Raw genomic sequence first — 22,065 nt, forward strand, 5'->3', positions numbered from 1 at the left:
ACTGAAGAGGCACCCTTCTTTGGCACCATATACGACACTGTCGTCAGTACTAACATCACTCATGTTTCCAACACACACTCGGAGGTAAAGCCAGAGTTTCTAAACCTCATACTGTACTGTCTTTGGTAAAGCACTTTCTCTCCTCACCCACCAGCACCTAACTGCGCGCTCTAAGCGGGGAAGCTCGTGATTGGCCTGCATGTGCATTCCAAGCGAAGTGAATGAACAGTCTAGATCGTCTCATTGGAGGAGGTACCGGAGTCTAGTTGTTGTTGCATTAACAGATCGTCAAATAAAGGAGAAAAATCATAGCCTCTTGCGATATGGATATTGCACATACCAATATCTCAAATTCGATCTGGATTGCATTAATCTTGCAGCCCTAGTTTCGATGGTCCAAACATATTGCCCACCATGTCTTCTGAAGGGAAATGAGTAATGAGAAAACGAATTTTGCTGAGTCATGGAAATATGTGCTGAAAACAAATTGGCTCCCTATTGAAAAAGACTGAGAACAAGCTACGATATAACAACACTGGAGCTTTGGTGCAGGTACAGCCAACTAGCTCAACATTTTGAACGCGATATTGTCGCTACATCGCCAAAAATAATATCCCAATATTAGGATGCACATTTCGGGCAATTTTGCTGCCGACTCACCGAACCCCATTCACCAGTCGCAAATTGTTTTTAAAAAATGTCCAAACAAAATGACGTGACCAACAGAAAATACTATGCATGTTTGTACAAAGAACTGACATTTTTCATTAAGAGCTTAATGAAAACATGCAACAATAGCACACCCATTGTCTTATAGTAAAAAGTCTATAGCCCATTATTGAACATGCAACTGCCGTAATGAAGCAGCTAAATAAACATGTTCAAACATTTACCAAAATGCAATTTGTGGGAAAACACTGACATAGGGCTGGGCGGTATACCGTATAGGCACGGACGGGTTTGGGTTTTTACTTTACCTTCTATAACGGCATTTGAATGTTTGGTTTGTTACATGTGATACGCCTTGTGTAACGTCCATTTTTATAGTTTTACTCCGCTACTTGAGTCCTCTCTCTCGCTCTCCCTAGTCCCTGTCACTCAACGAGCGCATTTGTTGTTGCTTGACCAAGAGACACTTTCGTTCAGTCTGCATGGGTAATGCAGCCCATGCAACGATGTTGTTTCCACTTTGATCTTAATATAAATCCACAACTATTCCATAATTACAATATTAGTTTGTGTTTCTTACATCTGCAAACAACTCGTTTGTATTTTCTTAGCAAGTTACTCGAAATTGTGTTAGCCACTAATGCTAATCGCTAGTTAGCCGACTAGCTAACTAGATAAAGTACTGAGTCAGAGCAAAGCTATCTAGCTAATACAGCCTGATACCAGTACTGGTGGAGGCTTAAATCAGCATGTTTTTGTACAACAGTATCTTCTAAATCAAAGAGGAATAGGCGAAGCATGAATATGTTGGCTATATGAATGAAGATTTAATGTAGCCAAAAATTATATGAATGAAGATTTAATGTAGCCAAAAATTATAGGGTACCCTAGGAAACACTGAACATCATATTGGTTCCTACCCTGTCACTATAACACGTCAATGGCATTTTCATTCGTTGTCATGTCAAACAACACTGTATTCAAAGTGCACACTATTATTTATAATCTAACTATATAATTACAATAAACATTCTATTTCCATGGTTCCAGAAGTTCACCCAAGTGTTTTGATCTAAATCACAATTGCAACATTTGGTTAAAAATAAGGCCTGGTATTTTTGCCCACATCGTGGCAGTCTGGAAATGATCTCAAATGAGTGCAGGAAATGCAAAAATTGATGGAAATTGTTTTAGGTTGAAGTTGAAACTGAAAAGTATAAAACAAATCAGAACTGAGAAAGACCCATTGAAATAATTTAGAATATGTGTTGCCACCCTAGGGTCACACACTGCTGATAAAGCAAATGTTGAACTTTTATTAATCAAAAACATAAAATACCGTCATACCATCAAAGATTTGAAAAATACCATATAACAGCAACAAATAGTATGGGTTGCTAATATGACTAGGATTGTGTATTTGGGTTCTTGACAATGAAAAAAAGTTTTGAAAACCAATAGAATAAGCGAGAAATTCTGGTTAATGACATGAGGTAGTCTTTATAAAGAATTGCCTCCACCTTTCTATGGTTGGATTTTGGCTAGGCTATTTTAAAGCAAGGTAAGACATTCCTCATTATTTGAAGTACAATTATATTGCCTCAATCTCACATTGTAAAGTGGTGGGTGACACGCTGATAACCTGCCTACTGTTGACTATAGACGATGGAGTTGAATGGTGAAATAAAAATATTAGCTATTTCAAAATCGTGGCATCAAAACAGTTAGCACACAATTTAATTTTGAATTATTTGTTTTGTATTTATATTTTGCCTCCACTGGTTAAGGTCAATGGCATCATGAACTTTACCCAGTACAAAGACACACACACACACACACACACACACACATTTGCCTCTGCCAGGTGGCTGAAACTTTGCTACAAGACAAGTGGATCTTCCAGCAAGACAACAACCTCAAGCACACATCAAAATCCACAAAGAAATTGTTAATTAGCCACAAAATCAATATTTTGCAAATGGCCATCTCAGTCTCCAGACATGAAGAGGCCGGTCCATAAGTGCAGATGAATGATATCAAGGATATGGAAGGATTCTGTATGGAGGAATGGTCTTAGCTCTCTCCCGATGTGTTCTCCAACTCTTAAAACATTTTAGAAAAAAGGTGAAATATTGGAAGGTGTTAAAACATGGTTGTCAATCATTTTGACCCGTACCTTTGAGATAATTTTTAAAAAGTATTAGTTAAAACAAAATCTCGTTCTCTGAGCAATTGTATTAGTATAAAATAATATCTCAATATTTTAATTGTAATGTTTGCTCATCTTTTTTAAGCGTGTCAATTTCAGACCCAACTGTTCATGCACTAATAATAGCAGACTGACAAAAACAGTGAAGTTTAGCACAGGCTCATTAATTGTTGTTTTTAATGTCCTTTTTAATATCCTGTTGCTCACTGTTCATTCCACCCTCACTCAAATCATGGATGACAGCTGCCTACTAGCTTAAACGCAAATAATGACCTAGAATTCAGATCAGGTGTACCTTGATGTTTGGTTAAAAAAAAACGTTGAATTGTTAGTGGGTTCAAAGGGAGATTATTTGCCAGGTAATGTCTGCCTACATCACAAACAGCTGTGTCAAGACAGCATTGAGAGAGTTCGTTTTGTATGGCACTGTGCTGAAATTTTGCTGAGTTAATTAAGCAATAAGGCACGAGGGGGTGTGGTATATGGCCAATATACCACAGCTAAGTGCTGTTCTTAAGCACGACGCATAGTGGAGTGCCTGGACACAGCCCTTAGCTGTGGTATATAGGCCATATACCACAAACCCTGAGGTACCTTATTGCTATTATAAACTGGTTACCAATGTAATTAGAGCAGTAAAAATATATTTTTGTCATACCCATGGTATACCACAGCAGTCACCTAATCAGCATCCAGGGCTCAAACTACCCAGTTAAGTGCATTTTAGACCATTCAATTGGTCCTCAAGGGTCATCTCCACCCACTGGGTGGGCCATGCAAAACAAACTCGGCTAATAGAGCTAGCCAGCTTGAAGTCCTAAAAAACGGAAACGAGTTACCTCTGGTTCATTCAGCCATTCATATGGGGCAATTGGGTTTTGGGATCAACACCAAAAATAGGGTCTAAGGTTAACACAGGCTTAGGAGATCGTATATTGTTTTTTTTTTCTTATAAAATAAAGTGTTAGCATGACCTTTATGAATGACGCCTTTATATGCGGCAGGTAAATTACTAAAACGTAATGTGCTTGTTCCGATTACATAATTAAAAATTCACAAAATGTGACATTAGCTGCATAAGAGCATCTCAGAACAATGTGTATAAGATCTAAGCATGCGTTTACCACAGACCTTATACGCCATTCATTTTCACATGGGCCTCTGCCAGCGAACCATGGCGGATTTAGTGCTTACAGAAATACGCCATTAACGTTACTTTTTTTATTTTCTACGAGTCCCCTCCAGTGACAGCTAACGTTAGCTAGCTAGCTCAAACTACGTTGTCTTTGCCATAAAGGCTCATGAAAATACCATTCTGGCTTGCTAACTGTTGTCAACACAAATCGTGAATCTAACGTTAGCCAGATATCTAGCTTAACGTTATACTATCTGAACCGAAAGTTAGATATAAACCCAGCAAATGTTCGGTGTAGAGTAGCCAATAGACAACCAGAGACCACTATCTGTGTAACGTTATTCATGATGAACACCATAATGCCAAAACTCCACCCTGTTAGACTTCCATTCTGGTGGCAAACAAGCCGTTTCATCACATGAACGATGTGATTTATTTTGGACATTCAGCCCATTTAAGCCTTGATCGACATGTGCATATATGCTCGAGGAATCAACACCATAAATGTGATGTTACTAATTTAACTCAAATGGCACGCAAGATCGTTAACGTTACCTAGTTAACGCCCTAGTTAGCTAACGTCTAACGTTACTATAGTTAGCCATTTTCCAAAAGTGCTTACACAAGTAGACAACTCCTTACCTTATCTAGATTAAATATCGGCGCAGGTGGTAAAGCAAAGGTGATACTTAATAAGTGGTTTACTAGCCAACATACCGGTAGGTGGCTACATGATCTAGCATGGACGGAATTGGCTATCCAAGGTTGCAGCAATGACCAACATACGCCCTTCCAGCCAGTTAGCTAGTTGACGAATGCAGCTTGTTACGTTAGCTAGGAAGACCGAAATTGAAGCGGTTCGTTAGCATTTTATCTTGCCCAAGTCCTCTCACCAAACATGACATTGTCACCTTCCATAAATAAGAAACCTATACTATATTCTATAGTTCTGTAATTTCAATCAAGCATTCCGCGTTCGGACCATTTAAAGTCGAACCAACTGATCCGTGGCTAATTGCTATGCTGACTTGCTATGTTAGCTACTAAAGTTTAAAACCTTAGTAAGCTAACGTTCCACGTAAACAAACTCGATGTGAATGCTAGCCAAGTTTCCAAATGTCATGGATTAAAACTACACGTCGAGACAACATTGGATACATGTATCAGAGTGAGATAGGTCATGATTTAGCTACAATAATCAATTTCCCAACCGTGTGTTGTTGCTGTAACTGCCTCTCCGCCATTTTGAGACAGACGGGAAGCGCAAAACAACTGCAGCCACATCGTCATCATTACCGATTCGTTGTATATCAAGATAATAAAATCAACTCAACTCACCCCTCTATGTATGATCTGTCTCAAAGTCCATGTTCTGTGATCTAAATAGGCGATAAAATGTTATGTTTTTGCTGGGATATGTCCTATCACCAGGCAGGATCAATCTTGTTTTTCAGTACGCGCACGGGTTGGTGTTGCTTCGCAGGCGGTGACAGCGCAGTGCGCACGCCCGGTTCAGATGAATAATAATAATAATAATAATAATAATAATAATAATTCTTCTTCTATGATATCATGGCGGTCCGCAAACAATCGTTTAAGTGCACGTCACCACCTACTGTGCTGGAATGTACGATCAATCATGGTCTGCCCAATTCTGTAGTACCATGAACAAATTCTAAACCAAATAATTCCCAAACTTCTTCCACACCCTCCTCCAAACCCCCAACCCCATTTAACTGTATCTATATCACGCTGAAACATTCCACCCGTAGGTTTGTTCAGCATGTCAACAACCATTTCAACAGTAACATCTGTTACTCCCAATATCTATTTTGCCATCTCCACAATAACCTTCAACCTGGCATTTCTGCTTTCCACAACCCGAGTTGTATTGATAACCTCACCAATAAAAGCTACGAAGTCCACTTGATTCATTATCAAAGTTTCCTTTGCCGCTGCACATTCATGAGCACAGATTTCTGAACAGGCCTCGAAACCATGCCAGGACCATCAGCAGCGTAGGTGTAGTATGTAGTATGTCATCAAATGAGACTTAATTTCAATCAGTAGAGAATGTGAACCAACTCCAGTAGAGAATTTGAAAAGCTTTAATGAAAGAAGTTCATTATGCAAGTGTTATAAATACATAGTACATGCATTATACATATTATAATTGTAGTATGATATTATAAATACAAGTTCAAGCTGTACTTCAATGCACATCTTGTGTGCATAAAAAAACACACAAGAAGAAAGAAGTTTGGGAGAGGGGTGTGAGAGTGTAAAAGACAAAGGGAAATAGTTCAGAACTGAGGAGCAGGGAAGATAGCATATGATGAATGAATTATAGTGCTACTAAACTTCATATTTTCTCGGGTCAATACAATTACATAAGTGTCTAGCAGTGTTTCCTGACCAGCCTTGGGCACCTAGTAGGCCCGTCAGTTATCTTAGAGCAGGTGAGGTGGCAATGACGGGACTGGGAGTTGGTATCCCTCACATCAAAACATACATTACCTGCAGACGAGAGAAAGAGCATGATTAAGCCTTATGTTATTTTAATCCCAACACTATCAGCCATCATAATCATTAGGAGGTGAATGCAAAATTGACCTTAGATCCTTAACTCTGGGACTATTACATCTCTATCTGTATTTCAATGTAAACCCTCCTTAAGGTTTCTGACCGGTATCAGATCCAGGCGAATCGTCACCGTATTCCTGCCCCCGCTTATACCGTCGGAGATAGGGTTTGGTTGGCTACACGGGATCTTCCTCTACGGACTGAGTCGAGGAAACTGTCACCGAAGTTCATTGGTCCGTTTGTAGTGGAGAAGATCATTATTCCGGTTGTGGTCCGACTCAAGTTGCCTGCTACACTAAGAGTACATCCCACCTTTCATGTCTCCTGCCTCAAGCCGGTTCTCCTCAGTCCTCTGTTGCCCCCTCCTCCTCGTCCTCCTCCGACTCGGATGATCAGAGGTGGTCCTGTCTACACGGTGTGCCGCATCATGGACTCCAGACGGCGGGGTCGAGGGTTCCAGTATTTAGTGGATTGGGAAGGATATGGTCCTGAGAAGAGGAGTTGGATACCTCGGCGTCAGATCCTTGACGATGACCTGCTTCGTGACTTTTACCGCCTCCACCCTGGCGCTCCGGGTAGTCCGCCCGGTGGCGTTCGTCGGAGGGGGGGTACTGTCACGAATCCCGTTTCCTGAGTCTGTTTTTTGCCTGTGTTCTGTCCTGGAGTGTTTTTTCCAGCGTCCTGGAACGCACCCTGTCTGGTTGCCGGGCAATGTAGCCAGTTGGGAGTTCTGATTACCCGCACCTGTATCATCAGCTATCTGCACACCTGGTCCTGATCATCTCTCCTCTTCATAAGCCCGGACCTGACATCCATTCCCTGCCGGATCGTTAGCCATGAACATTACTCACCCGGATTATTTACCCCATTCCCGCCTGGTCGTCGGAGGATTCCGCTACCCCATTGGATCCACCTATTTACTCCCATCAACTTACCACCGCTGCCCGCTACGCCACCTGGATATATCTACCCATTCACATTCACTTGTAAATAAATACTCACCTTCTTCCTACTCTCCTTGTCCTGGTCTGCTTCTGGGTTCGATTTTGAAAGAACGTGACATACAGTGCAGGCTATCGTTTCTTTTTACATTTTCAAAATGTATTTACTTACTTGAATAGGTTCTCCCAGCCATGTGGCCGATTGGAAAAGTTTGTTTGTCACCATATCAGTTTAAATTATATTACTATTTACCTGTGAATAAATTAATGAAATGGACAATGGATTAAACTAATTGTTGATGCACAACCGAACTGCTGCCATATGCTCCTAGCACGCCCACAAGCGAGCCACTCTGGGCACTGAAGCAGCACGCGGCAATTGTGTACACAGGCCGAAGGTTATGTATGTAACCACGGTTATGTGAGCTATATGGATCACTCCAATATATTGGTATCACAGCCAGCGGCAAAGTCCCAGCGTGGGATTGAGACGCACGGGCTGTCAATGTGGAAGGTTGGGGTCCCGGCACAGTCCTTTGATAGCCCAGCCTCCAGGACTCTCTCACCATAGCAGACAAAGAGCTGGTCTATTGTTCTCACTGACCGTGTCCACCCCACATAGGCAGCCAGTGCCCTCACAGGGCACAGCATGCCGGAGGGAGGCCCAGACTCTCCCGTTACTGCAGTGGGGTCGCAAGCAGACAGGATAAAAGGGATGTTCACATGCCTTTCTGACAGAACCTTTGGGAGGAATGACAGGTTGGGGCAGAGAGATATACTCCTCCTCTCCCGGGGTCCATCCGGTAGCACTCAGAACTTACCGAAAGAGCATGGAGCTCACCCACCCTGTTCATGGAAGTAATTGCTACCAAGAAAACCACTTTCATAGAGAGGTGTTTCAGGGAGGCAGACTCCAACTGTTCGAAAGGGGGCTTTGCCAAAGCTGCAAAGACCACTTCCAGATCCCAGCTCGCCATTGAGTGGGTCCTAGCTGGATGTAGGCAATGAACCCCCTTCATAAACCTGGAGACCAAGAGATGGCACCCCTCTGACCTGTCCATCCACCCCACACGGCAGGCAGATATAGCGGCCAAATACCCTCTCAGTGTAGAGGCTGCCAAGCCCTCATCCAAATGAGACTGAGGGTATATGTCCAGGTTAGGCCGGATACCACCCATCCCTGCCGAAAGTGGTCGAAGAAAGATAAGATTGCCTGAACCCTTCTCGTGGGCAGGTGTGCTCTCATGAGGACTAAGTCCAGTTCCATGCCAATGAAAGTCACCCTCTGGGTGGGCATCAGATTACTATTATTGTCGTTTACAGTAATGCCCAGCCTGCCGATGTGGGTCAGGAGCATGTCTCTGTCTGACAGGACCTCGGTCCTGGTCGGTGCACAAATCAGCCAATCGTCCAGATAATTGAGGATTAATACGTGAGAGGTGGGACGTGAGAGGTGCCAGGACAGCGTCCATGCACTTTGTGAAAATGTAGGGTGTCAAGTAAAGGCCGAAGGGAAGAACTATGAATTCATAAGCCCTCCCTTCGAAAGCGAATTGGAGGTACTGCCAATGTGCTGGGTGAATAGGAACATGGAAGTACGCATCCCTCAGGTTCAGCATCACAAACCATTGGTCCCTTGACACAGACTGCAACACACACGCTTGGGACAACATGTGGAACCTCAGTACCTTCAAGTACCCGATGAGGTTGCGGAGGTCCGGAATCAGTCGAAACCCTCCGTCTCTTTTTGGGACCACAAAATAAGTGGAGTAGGCAGCCAAGAGAGCAGAGGGACCAATATGTTGGTTTCAAGTCCTCAAAGACTCTGGGGGGTCCTGGCTTCAGTCGCGGGTTCTGCCCTATAATCTCCCGGTCGGGTAGGACCATGGCAGCTATCATGGTGTCCATGGTCGGGTACTCCCGGAGGCCGAGTGACTCTGCGCCCGCAACATAACACCATGGTCCATGGTTTTCCATGGTTTTCCAGTTGTATATGATTATGCTTTGCTAGAATACAGAGACAAAATCAGAAGGTCAATGACATGGAGGAGGATTGCAGAGATTGTTGGTGTTGATGGTAGGTGAAGAGAGATTGGCACAACAATGTTTGTTTTTGCTGCCTGCCAGCTATGAACATCAAGCAACCCTAACCTCAAAACTGTGATCAAAGCCACCATTTGTGATTGTGTTGAGTAAATAAAAATGTGAAATTTGCCCACCAAAGGACAGAAATCACCAGTAACACACATTATAACATTGTAAACGATAAACTAAGCATGAATTTCCCATGTAATTATGCTACCAATTGGTATCTTAACATTATGAATTATTATGGTATCTTAACATTATGAATCTCGTATTTTATAGCTTATGGATCTTTAATTATTCTTGTCATGACATTGATGATTATAGCTTACATTAGGAAAGTATTCAGACCCCTTGACTTTTCCCACATTTTCTTACATTACAGCCTTATTCTAAAATTGATTAAATATTTTTTTCCTCATCAATCTACAAACATAATGACAAAGTAAAAACAGGTTGTAATGTGTGAGGGTGTGATGCAATTACAGTTGCTCCTGAGGCACGCAAAGGCAAAATTGAATTCTGTACCGCATCGCTGTGCGCCTCCCAAATTGTGTAACAATGCAGAAGGCTCTGTATAGCTCCACATTGACATGATTGGTTGACGATTGGTGGGGGTGGGGGCGGTGGCAGGAGGCCCTGTATAAAAACAATATCACTTCCTTGCCAACTTCTTCAGAGGCCATATCACCGCCAATGCTGAGGTCAGATTGACCATGCAGTGCTTTTTAGATGGATCTTTATCTTATCCTAGCTTCAACCAAACAAACCACAAATCAAATAGAGATTTAGATGGAAAGCCTGTGTAACATCCGAAACAACAGTCAGATTTTCAAATCAAATTGGTTACAAACCATAAAATAGAGATTTGGATGGAAAGCCTGTGTAACATCCGAAACAACAGTCAGATTTTCAAATCAAATTGGTTACAAACCATAAAATATAGATTTAGATGGAAAGCCTGTGTAACATCCGAAACAACAGTCAGATTTTCAAATCAAATGTTATTTGTCACATTGATCATAAACAACAGGTATGGACTAACAGTGAAATGCTTACTTATGGGACCTTCCCAAAAATGCAGAGACAGAAAATAGAGAAATATTAGAAAAGTAAAACACGTAATAATAAATACGCAATGAGAAACGATAACTTGGCTATATACACAGGATACAAGTACCGAGTTGATGTGCAGGGGTTTGTGTCATGTTTTGTCATATATTGTCATGTCTTGTCCCTGTGCTTTCTCTTCTATTCGTTTCCCCCTGCTGGTCTTATTAGGTTCTTTCCCTCTCTCTATCCCTCTCTCTCTCTATCATTCCGTTCCTGCTCCCAGCTGTTCCTCATTCGTCCTAACTACCTCGTTTACTCTTTCACACCTGTCCCCTATTTTGCCCTCTGATTAAGTCCCTATTTCTCTCTCTGTTTCTGCTTCTGTCCTTGTCGGATCCTTGTTTGATATTTGCTGTTCGCTGTGTACTGGTTCCGTCCTGTCGTGTTTTTGCCTTCATCAGATGCTGCGTGTGAGCAGGTGTCTCTGTCAGCTACGGCCTACGCCTACCCGAAGCGACCTGCAGTCTGTGGCCGCTTCTCCTGTTATTCCCCTATACAGACTAGAGGATTTATGTTATTCCCCGTTTGGACATTTCCTGTTAAGGATTCAGGATTTGTCGTTTTCTGTTTGGACTTGAATAAACTCTGTTTCTGTTAAAGTCGCTTTTGGGTCCTCACTCACCTGCATAACAGAAGGATCCGACCAAGAATGGACCCAGCGACTACGGATTCTCTCTACTCTGCTGTCGTGTTCCAGGGAGCGATGCTAGGCAGACACGAACAGGAATTGTCTGCTGCTCGACATGCCGTTGAGACCCTGGCCGCCCAAGTCTCTGGCCTCTCGGAGGAGATTCACAATCTCCGCCTCGATCCACCGGTTACCTCCTGGGCTTCCGGGTCTCCGGAGCCCAGAATTAATAACCCACCGTGCTACTCTGGGGAGCCCACTGAATGTCGCTCGTTCCTTACCCAGTGTGATATAGTGTTCTCTCTCCAGCCCCACACATACTCCAGGGGTATTGCTCGTATCACCTACGTCATATCTCTCCTTACTGGACGGGCTCGGGAGTGGGGCACGGCTATCTGGGAGGCAAGGGCTGAGTGTACGAACCAGTATCAGAACTTTAAGGAGGAGATGATACGGGTTTTTGATCGTTCTGTTTTTGGGAAAGAAGCTTCCTGGTCCCTGTCTTCCCTATGTCAAGGTAATCGATCCATAACGGATTACTCTATAGAGTTTCGCACTCTTTCTGCCTCCAGTAACTGGAACGAGCAGGTGTTGCTCGCTCGTTTTCTGGAGGGACTCCACACTAAGGTTAAGGATGAGATTCTCTCCCGGGAGGTTCCATCCAGCGTGGATTCTTTGATTGAACTCGCTATTCGCATAGAACGACGGGTAGATCTTCGTCACCGAGCTCATGGAAGAGAGCTCGCGTTAACTGTGTCCCCCCTCTCCCCGACACTACCATCTTCCCCCACTGGCTCAGGTGTTGAGCCCATGCAGCTGGGGGGTATTCGCATCTCGACTAAGGAGAGGGAACGGAGAATCACCAACCGCCTCTGTCTCTATTGCGGTTCCGCTGGTCATTTTGTCATTTCATGTCCAGTTAAAGGCCAGAGCTCATCAGTAAGCGGAGGGCTACTGGTAAGCGCTACTACTCTGTCCTCTCCGTCAAGTTCCTGTACTACCTTGCCGGTCCATCTACGCTGGACTGGTTCGGCAGCTTCCTGCAGTGCATTAATAGACTCTGGGGCGGAGGGCTGTTTTATGGACGAAGCCTGGGCTCGGGAACATGACATTCCTCTCAGACAGTTAGGGAGCCCACGGCCATGTTCGCCTTGGATGGTAGTCCTCTCCCCAGTATATTATGTGAAACACTACCTTTAACCCTCACAGTATCTGGTAACCATAGTGAGACCATTTCTTTTTTGATTTTTCGTTCACCTTTTACACCTGTTGTTTTGGGTCATCCCTGGCTAGTGTGTCATAATCCTTCTTTTGATTGGTCTAGTAATTCTATCCTTTCCTGGAACGTTTCTTGTCATGTGAAATGTTTAATGTCTGCTATTCCTCCCGTTTCTTCTGCCCCCTCTTTACAGGAGGAGCCTGGTGATTTGACAGGAGTGCCGGAGGAATATCATGATCTGCGCACGGTCTTCAGTCGGTCCAGAGCCACCTCCCTTCCTCCTCACCGGTCGTATGATTGTTGTACTGATCTCCTCAAGAAGCGTTTTACATCCGCTCCTATCCTTGTTACACCTGACGTCACTAAACAGTTCATTGTCGAGGTAGACGCGTCAGAGGTGGGCGTGGGAGCCATTCTGTCCCAGCGCTCCCATACTGACGATAAGGTCCATCCTTGCGCGTATTTTTCTCATCGCCTGTCGCCGTCGGAACGTAACTATGATGTGGCTAACCGCGAACTGCTCGCCATCCGTTTAGCCCTAGGCGAATGGCGACAGTGGTTGGAGGGGGCGACCGTTCCTTTTGTCGTTTGGACTGTCCATAAGAACCTTGAGTACATCCGTTCTGCCAAACGACTTAATGCGCGTCAGGCTCGTTGGGCGCTGTATTTCGCTCATTTCGAGTTCGTTATTTCTTATCGTCCGGACACTAAGAACACCAAGCCTGATGCTTTATCCCGTCTCTTCAGTTCTTCTGTAGCCTCTACCGACCCCGAGGGAATTCTCCCTGAGGGGCGTGTTGTCGGGTTGAATGTCTGGGGAATTGAGAGACAGGTAAAGCAAGCACTCACTCACACTCCATCACCGCGCGCTTGTCCTAGGAACCTTCTTTTCGTTCCCGTTTCTACTCGTCTGGCAGTTCTTCAGTGGGCTCACTCTGCCCAGTTAGCTGGCCACCCCGGCGTTCGGGGTACGCTTGCTTCTATTCGCCAGCGTTTTTGGTGGCCTACTCAGGAGCGTGACATGCGCCGTTTCGTGGCTGCTTGTTCGGACTGCGCGCAGACTAAGTCCGGTAACTTTCTTCCTGCTTCTGCTCCTGGCCTTGCTGGGTCTCAGTCTGTCCCCAGCCACCGCATCTCTCCTGCCCTTGCTGTGACTCAGTCTGTCTCCAGCCACCGCATCTCTCCTGGTCCTGTTCCTGCACTTGCTGTGTCTCAGTCTGTCCACAGCCACCGCCTCTCTCCTGTTCCTGGTCTTAGCCTTGCTGTGTCTCAGTCTGTCCCTAGTTGTTACTCTCCTGGCCTGTTTGGTCCTGATTGCTCTAACGCTTACAGTTCTCTACCCGTGTCTCATTTTTATAAGAGTTATTGCACTAGATTTCCTCTTCATCATTTCCCGTTACGGTCCTGAGGAGAGGAGTTGGGTTCTTTCTCGGGACGTGCTGGACCATTCGTTGATCAATGATTTCCTCCGTTGCCGCCAGGGTTCCTCCTCGAGTGCGCCAGGAGGCGCTCGGTGAGTGGGGGGGTACTGTCATGTTTTGTCATATATTGTCATGTCTTGTCCCTGTGCTTTCTCTACTATTCGTTTCCCCCTGCTGGTCTTATTAGGTTCTTTCCCTCTCTCTATCCCTCTCTCTCTCTATCATTCCGTTCCTGCTCCCAGCTGTTCCTCATTCGTCCTAACTACCTCGTTTACTCTTTCACACCTGTCCCCTATTTTGCCCTCTGATTAAGTCCCTATTTCTCTCTCTGTTTCTGCTTCTGTCCTTGTCGGATCCTTGTTTGATGTTTGCTGTTCGCTGTGTACTGGTTCCGTCCTGTCGTGTTTTTGCCTTCATCAGATGCTGCGTGTGAGCAGGTGTCTCTGTCAGCTACGGCCTACGCCTACCCGAAGTGACCTGCAGTCTGTGGCCGCTTCTCCTGTTATTCCCCTCTACAGACTAGAGGATTTATGTTATTCCCCGTTTGGACATTTCCTGTTAAGGATTCAGGATTTGTCGTTTTCTGTTTGGACTTGAATAAACTCTGTTTCTGTTAAAGTCGCTTTTGGGTCCTCACTCACCTGCATAACAGTTTGAGGTAGATATGTACATATAACTAGAAATAAAGTGACAGATAATACCAGCAGTGTATGTGATGAGTCAAAAAAATTGCTACAGCCCATGATGTCATTTTAATGTCTTATTCTGGGTATATGACCAGAAAATACGTATTTTGCCTAACGTCTTCCCAACTGACTCAAACCAGACATCGTTACAGGTCTCATGGTGGTCGTTGTTATCGAAAACAAATATTTAAATGTTTTATCTTCTCATCAAACTTCCGGGCGCTGCTTGGTGGTGACACGCGTGCGGCTTGTGTTTGTGCCTGGCATCTCTTTAGTGTTTTCTTGTGATGCTTTATTAACTCCACTTGGTCATTAGTGTTTAATCATGGTAACTAAGTTGTGGACCTATAGACTGATCCTAATACTTTTAACCATATTTGAAAGCACAAATGGACTCAACTATGGAAACGCTTTGGGCAGCGGTATACGGGTGATTCTGAATCTTCGGGCACTTTGGCCCTGCAAGCTTTCAGAAATTAAAATGTATTGAAACACCATTTTACCAGTATTATAATTTGATTTGTCTATAAATAATATCTGATAAAGGCTGTGATCGTACTATTCAGGAATATATATATTTTTGCAGTTTTTCTCAGACAGCCATAGACAAATGTAATTTCCATCACATCATTAAACATCCATTTTAGTTGAAAAGACATTTCTTATAAAAATGTGTACATGAACTTGCATTGAATATTATTTTAAGTGCTTTTTAAGGTTTTCCTGAAATTAATAATTCAACACAACTAAAACAAATCAATCAATGTCAATTATACATAACATACTCATTTACCTAAAAATCAATGGGTGCGGTGGAAATGACAAGGCGTGGTGGAAATGACATCTACGTTAAAAAAAAACGTATTGAAGACAATATTTAATTGCAAACATTTTGAACAACAACCATTGTAGAACATTTAATTAATTTAAGAAAAAGTAAGAATCCAAAAGTGGGCAGAGCTCAAGGACGTAGGCCAGTGTTTTTGAGATTGCAGAGGGGTCATCAGCATAGAAGAGCTCAGTGAGCAACGTGAAACGGTATCATTTGTGGTATGTCCAACACAGGTGTGGAGGGTCACTTGCATGTGAGAATCACCAAAGTGAACTGCCTGGATTTCACTGGTGAATTTACACAGGTTGTTCTCTCAGTGCCACAACTTTGGTTTTAGAAGTGAAACTGAAAGCGAATCACAAGACAATTTTAAAACGCAAGCGAGGGAAACGACAAAAAAAGTGTTTAGCCTTGTAGTTAGAGAGCTAGGAAACTGCCTTGACGTTATGAACTTCCGTTGGTACCACTCACAACAAAAGCAACGCTCAAATTGAAAATATTGAAGCATGTGGTACACAGAACGCACCACAGCCTAGTGCGGCATTTCCAACACAGCGTTGCCGACTGCTTCATTGAAAATGCATGACTTCCACCAGAGCACAAATAGTTTGAAGCATCTGGTGGATATGAGGCTTAACTCGATCCGTTTGTATATGACGATACGAGTGCTATTTCAAAGAGCGCTATGTAAACCACAACCCAGTGGTCAAAGTTAGGCATGTTGCACTGGGACACATTTTAATATGTTAAAAAACCTCTAATGTTACGTTCGCCGTGGTTCTATGTAGCCTAGTTATGCTAATATATTTGAGACCAGTGTATTGCAGTTAATTTTGGCTTTGATTTAATAAGTCAAATATCTTTAAGTAGTTAACAGGGAAATAACAAGTCCCAGACAGTTCGCAATAGAACAAAGGGGGCCACCGTTTAATACCTACATTATGTGACTCATCTGGTTACCAACAACATGTGTTTGGATTACATTAGAAATACATGTAAATATCTTTGAGTAGTAAACAGGAAAACAACGAGTTTACTACCAAAACTATTTGGATTAACTGGTTACCACCAGTGTTTGGAATAGATTGAATTGGTTAGTAAGTAAAAGAGGCCATTTCACATGAAGATTTATTTGTTCCACAGTAGGTCTGTGTAAACTATGTGATTTAATATGGAGACAGGTTTATAGCAGTGAATGTCATCTATTCATTTACTGTTACAGTACTTCTAAGTAGCAGCCATATAACAAACAGCCAGGGAAACTAATTGTTCTCACTTTATGACATAACATTCAGATTGTTCTGCCTGACTTTTGCGCTTTTTAACTAATTTGTTCGGGTTTTCTTGTGATCCAACACAACTACTTATTTTGCTCAAATAGATATATAATTAAATGTGTTTTCTTTGACAAGATGGGCCTGGCTGAGAATAGAACATTCAAGTTTTCTGCCTGAGTGTGGTGCTGTTTACCATAATTTCTGGAATGTCTTGTGACCAGAACAAAGCTACTTCATTTAAACAAATATAGATTGAAATAAATGGTGTTTCTTTAAAAAGACAGGCCTGACTGGCATGGATTGTGTCCTCATCTTCTTCACCTCGTGGTTATCCATCTACCACTCAAAGATATTTGACTTATTAAGTCAAAGACAAAATTAACTGCAATACACTGATCTCAAATATATGAGCAAAACTAGGCTACGCAGAACCACGGCGGACCAATAGTAAAACGAGAGGCTTTTCATCATGTTTGATTGCCTTACGGAGGGAATATCTACACTGTTTGTATTCGGCCATATTCCCAGTCACCTTGCCATGGTTAAATGCGGTGATTTTCGCTTTCAGTTTTGCAAGAATGCTGCCATCTATCCACGGTTTCTGGTTAGGGTAGGTTTTAATAGTCACAGTGGTACAACATCTCCTATACACTTCCTGATACACTCAGTCACCGTATCAGTGTATTTGTCAATGTTATTCTCAGAGGCTACCCGGAACATATCCCAGTCCGCGTGATCAAAACAATATTGAAGCATGGATTCCGATTGGTAAGACCCCCGTTGAATAGTCCTTAGCACGGGTACTTCCTGTTTAAGATTCTGCCTATAGGAAGGGAGGAGCAAAATGGAGTTGTGATCAGACTTGCCGAATGGAGGGAGGGGAGGGCCTTGTAGGCATCCTGGAAGTTGGAATAGCAGTTGTCGGGTGTTTTTAACAGCGCGAGTACGACAGTCGATGTGTTACTTCGGTAGCATTTTCCTCAAATTTGCTTTGTTAAAATCCCCAGCTACGATAAATGCGTCCTCAGGATATGTGGTTTCCAGTTTGGATAAACTCCAGTAAAGTTCTTTCAGGGCCGTCTTGGTATCGGCTTGAGGGGGAATATGTACGGCTCTGACTTTAACCAAAGAAAATTCTCTTGGGAGGTAATAAGGTCGCATGTGATTGTGATGTATTATAGGTCGGGTGAACAAAAGGACTTGACTTCCTGTATGTTATCACAATCACACCATGAGTAGTTAACCATGAAACATACACCCACCCCCTTCTTCTTTTTAAAATTTTATTTCACCTTTATTTAACCAGGTAGGCTAGTTGAGAACACGTTCTCATTTACAACTGCGACCTGGCCAAGATAAAGCGTAGCAATTCGACACATACAACAACACAGAGTTACACATGGAATAAACAAAACATACAGTCAATAATACAGTAGAACAAAAGAAAAACAAAAAGTCTGTATACAGTGAGTGCAAATTAGGTAAGTTAAGGAAATAAATAGGCCATGGTGGCGAAGAAAGTACAATATAGCAAATAAACACTGGAATGGTAGATCGGCAGAAGATGAATGTGCAGGTAGATATACTGGGGTGCAAGATAAATAAATAAATACAGTATGGGGATGAGGTAGGTAGATAGATGGGCTGTTTACAGATAGACTAAGTACAGGTGCAGTGATCTGTAAACTGCTCTGACAGCCGGTGCTTAAAGCTAGTGAGTGAGATGAGAGTCTCCAGCTTCAGAGATTTTTGCAATTCGTTCCAGTCATGGGCAGCAGAGAACTGGAAGGAAAGACGACCAAAGGAGGAATTGGCTTTGGGGGTGACCAGTGAGATATAGCTGCTGCAGCTCGTGCTACGAGTGGGTGCTGCTATGGTGACCAGTGAGCTGAGATAAGGCGGGGCTTTACCTAGCAGAGACTTGTAGATAACCTGTAGCCAGTGGGTTCTTCCCGGAGAGATATTTATTCCTGTCTGCGCGATGAACTGAGAACCCAACTGGCTGTACGGACTCAGACAGTATATCTCGAGAGAGCCATGTTTCTGTGAAACAGAGTATGTTACAATCCCTAATGTCTCTCTGGAAGGAAATCCTCGCACTAAGTTCGTCAACTTTGTTATCCAGAGACTGGAAGAGGTGGGTACTCGGAAGCGGAGGGTGGTGTGCGAGCCTCCTGAGTCGGACTAGAAGACCACTCTGAGTACCTCTTAACCATCTATGTCCATAAAACCTCTTGCATGTGTGGTGGGCATTTTAGAATGGTGTTTTCCTGTAAACTGCATTTGGAACATTCACTCATAGGCCAACTGCCGTGTGTACATTGCTGCACCTAAAATGTGAATAAATAATAGTTTATCAACATTTTAAGCTAAATATTCCGATCTGCTCCATCAGCCCCTTTATTTGATACAGCATGTACCTCAACTACACTACTTTGATCAGTGGGGATTAAGAAGTGGGTAGACACAATGCCCACTGAAAAACAAGTGGGTATATGGCATACACCTGCGTATACCCTCCACTACACCACTGGGGTGGATATAGTAGTGATTAGCTAAATATTCCCTAATAATAAACCATCTACGAAACTGAAAGCGGTACTAAATAAGAAGAAGTTAGTACCAGCAGAGGGAAATCAAAATCAAATCCAATTTTATTAGTCACATGCACCGAATAAAACAGGTGAAATGCTTACTTACAAGACCCTAACCAACAATGCAGTTCATAAAAATACGGACAAGAATAAGAAATAAAAGTAAGAAGTAATTAAAGAGCAGCAGAAAAATAACAATAGCAAGACTATATACAGGGGGGGTACCGGTACAGAGACAATGTGTGGGGTCACCGGTTAGTTGAGGACAACTTCCGGCGCCGACAGAGATGGCCGCCTCGCTTCGCGTTCCTAGGAAACTATGCAGTTTTTTTTTTTTTAGGTGTTATTTCTTACATTAGTACCCCAGGTCATCTTAGGTTTCATTACATACAGTCGAGAAGAACTACCGAATATAAGATCAGCGTCAACTCACCATCAATACGACCAAGAATATGATTTTTGCAACGCGGATCCTGTGTTCTGCCTTTCAACCAGGACAATGGAATGGATCCCATGCGGCGACCCAAAAAAAAACGACCCCGTAAAAGAGGGAAACGAGGCGGTCTTCTGGTCAGACTCCGGAGACGGGCACATCATTCACCACTCCCTAGCATTCTTCTCGCCAATGTCCAGTCTCTTGACAACAAGGTTGATGAAATCCGAGCAAGGGTAGCATTCCAGAGGGACATCAGAGACTGTAACGTTCTTTGCTTCACGGAAACATGGCTGAGGACGGCTCACCTCTCACAGTTCTGGGCGACTTTAACCTCCCCACGTCTACCTTTGACTCATTCCTCTCTGCCTCCTTCTTTCCACTCCTCTCCTCTTTTGACCTCACCCTCTCACCTTCCCCCCCTACTCACAAGGCAGGCAATACGCTCGACCTCATCTTTACTAGATGCTGTTCTTCCACTAACCGCATTGCAACTCCCCTCCAAGTCTCCGACCACTACCTTGTATCCTTTTCCCTCTCGCTCTCATCCAACACCTCCCACACTGCCCCTACTCGGATGGTATCGCGCCGTCCCAACCTTCGCTCTCTCTCCCCCGCTACTCTCTCCTCTTCCATCCTATCATCTCTTCCCTCTGCTCAAACCTTCTCCAACCTATCTCCTGATTCTGCCTCCTCAACCCTCCTCTCCTTCCTCTCTGCATCCTTTGACTCTCTATGCCCCCTATCCTCCAGGCCGGCTCGGTCCTCCCCTCCCGCTCCGTGGCTCGATGACTCATTGCGAGCTCACAGAACAGGGCTCCGGGCAGCCGAGCGGAAATGGAGGAAAACTCGCCTCCCTGCGGACCTGGCATCCTTTCACTCCCTCCTCTCTACATTTTCCTCCTCTGTCTCTGCTGCTAAAGCCACTTTCTACCACTCTAAATTCCAAGCATGTGCCTCTAACCCTCTCCTCCCTCCTGAATCCCCCCCCCCCCCTCCTCCCTCTCTGCAGATTACTTCGTCAACCATTTTGAAAAGAAGGTCGACGACATCCGATCCTCGTTTGCTAAGTCAAACGACACCGCTGGTTCTACCCTGTGCTCTGACCTCTTTCTCCCCTCTCTCTCCAGATGAAATCTCGCGTCTTGTGACGGCCGGCTGCCCAACAACCTGCCCGCTTGACCCTATCCCCTCCTCTCTTCTCCAGACCATTTCCGGAGACCTTCTCCCTTACCTCACCTCGCTCATCAACTCATCCCTGACTGCTGGCTACGTCCCTTCCGTCTTCAAGAGAGCGAGAGTTGCACCCCTTCTGAAAAAACCTACACTCGATCCCTCCGATGTCAACAATTACAGACCAGTATCCCTTCTTTCTTTTCTCTCCAAAACTCTTGAACGTGCCGTCCTTGGCCAGCTCTCCCGCTATCTCTCTCTGAATGACCTTCTTGATCCAAATCAGTCAGGTTTCAAGACTAGTCATTCAACTGAGACTGCTCTCCTCTGTATCACGGAGGCGCTCCGCACTGCTAAAGCTAACTCTCTCTCCTCTGCTCTCATCCTTCTAGATCTATCGGCTGCCTTCGATACTGTGAACCATCAGATCCTCCTCTCCACCCTCTCCGAGTTGGGCATCTCCGGCGCGGCCCACGCTTGGATTGCGTCCTACCTGACAGGTCGCTCCTACCAGGTTGCGTGGCGAGAATCTGTCTCCTCACCACGAGCTCTCACCACTGGTGTCCCCCAGGGCTCTGTTCTAGGCCCTCTCCTATTCTCGCTATACACCAAGTCACTTGGCTCTGTCATAACCTCACATGGTCTCTCTTATCATTGCTATGCAGACGACACACAATTAATCTTCTCCTTTCCCCCTTCTGATGACCAGGTGGCGAATCGCATCTCTGCATGTCTGGCAGACATATCAGTGTGGATGACGGATCACCACCTCAAGCTGAACCTCGGCAAGACGGAGCTGCTCTTCCTCCCGGGGAAGGACTGCCCGTTCCATGATCTCGCCATCACGGTTGACAACTCCATTGTGTCCTCCTCCCAGAGCGCCAAGAACCTCCCTGTCGTTCTCAACCAACATCAAGGCGGTGGCCCGTTCCTGTAGGTTCATGCTCTACAACATCCGCAGAGTACGACCCTGCCTCACACAGGAAGCGGCGCAGGTCCTAATCCAGGCACTTGTCATCTCCCGTCTGGATTACTGCAACTCGCTGTTGGCTGGGCTCCCTGCCTGT

General features: G+C 44.3%; 1 protein-coding gene across 4 annotated transcripts in view; it reads right to left on the reverse strand.

Annotated features, from left to right (window-relative positions):
• Nucleotides 1-5,637, reverse strand: part of LOC123994773 (lissencephaly-1 homolog B) — a 45,426-nt gene extending 39,789 nt beyond the window's left edge. The window contains exon 1 of one of the 4 annotated variants that reach the window (XM_046297760.1): nucleotides 5,352-5,637. The gene's annotated coding sequence lies outside the window, so the exon portion shown is untranslated. Of the gene's footprint in view, nucleotides 1-4,655; nucleotides 5,151-5,224; nucleotides 5,300-5,351 lie in introns of those variants that run through there. The other 3 variants (XM_046297761.1, XM_046297762.1, XM_046297763.1) reach the window with 3 other exon arrangements.
• Between the last annotated feature and the right edge of the window lie 16,428 nt (nucleotides 5,638-22,065).

This window comes from Oncorhynchus gorbuscha, linkage group LG14 (assembly GCF_021184085.1).
Source record: "Oncorhynchus gorbuscha isolate QuinsamMale2020 ecotype Even-year linkage group LG14, OgorEven_v1.0, whole genome shotgun sequence".
Classification (NCBI taxonomy): Eukaryota; Metazoa; Chordata; class Actinopteri; order Salmoniformes; family Salmonidae; genus Oncorhynchus; species Oncorhynchus gorbuscha.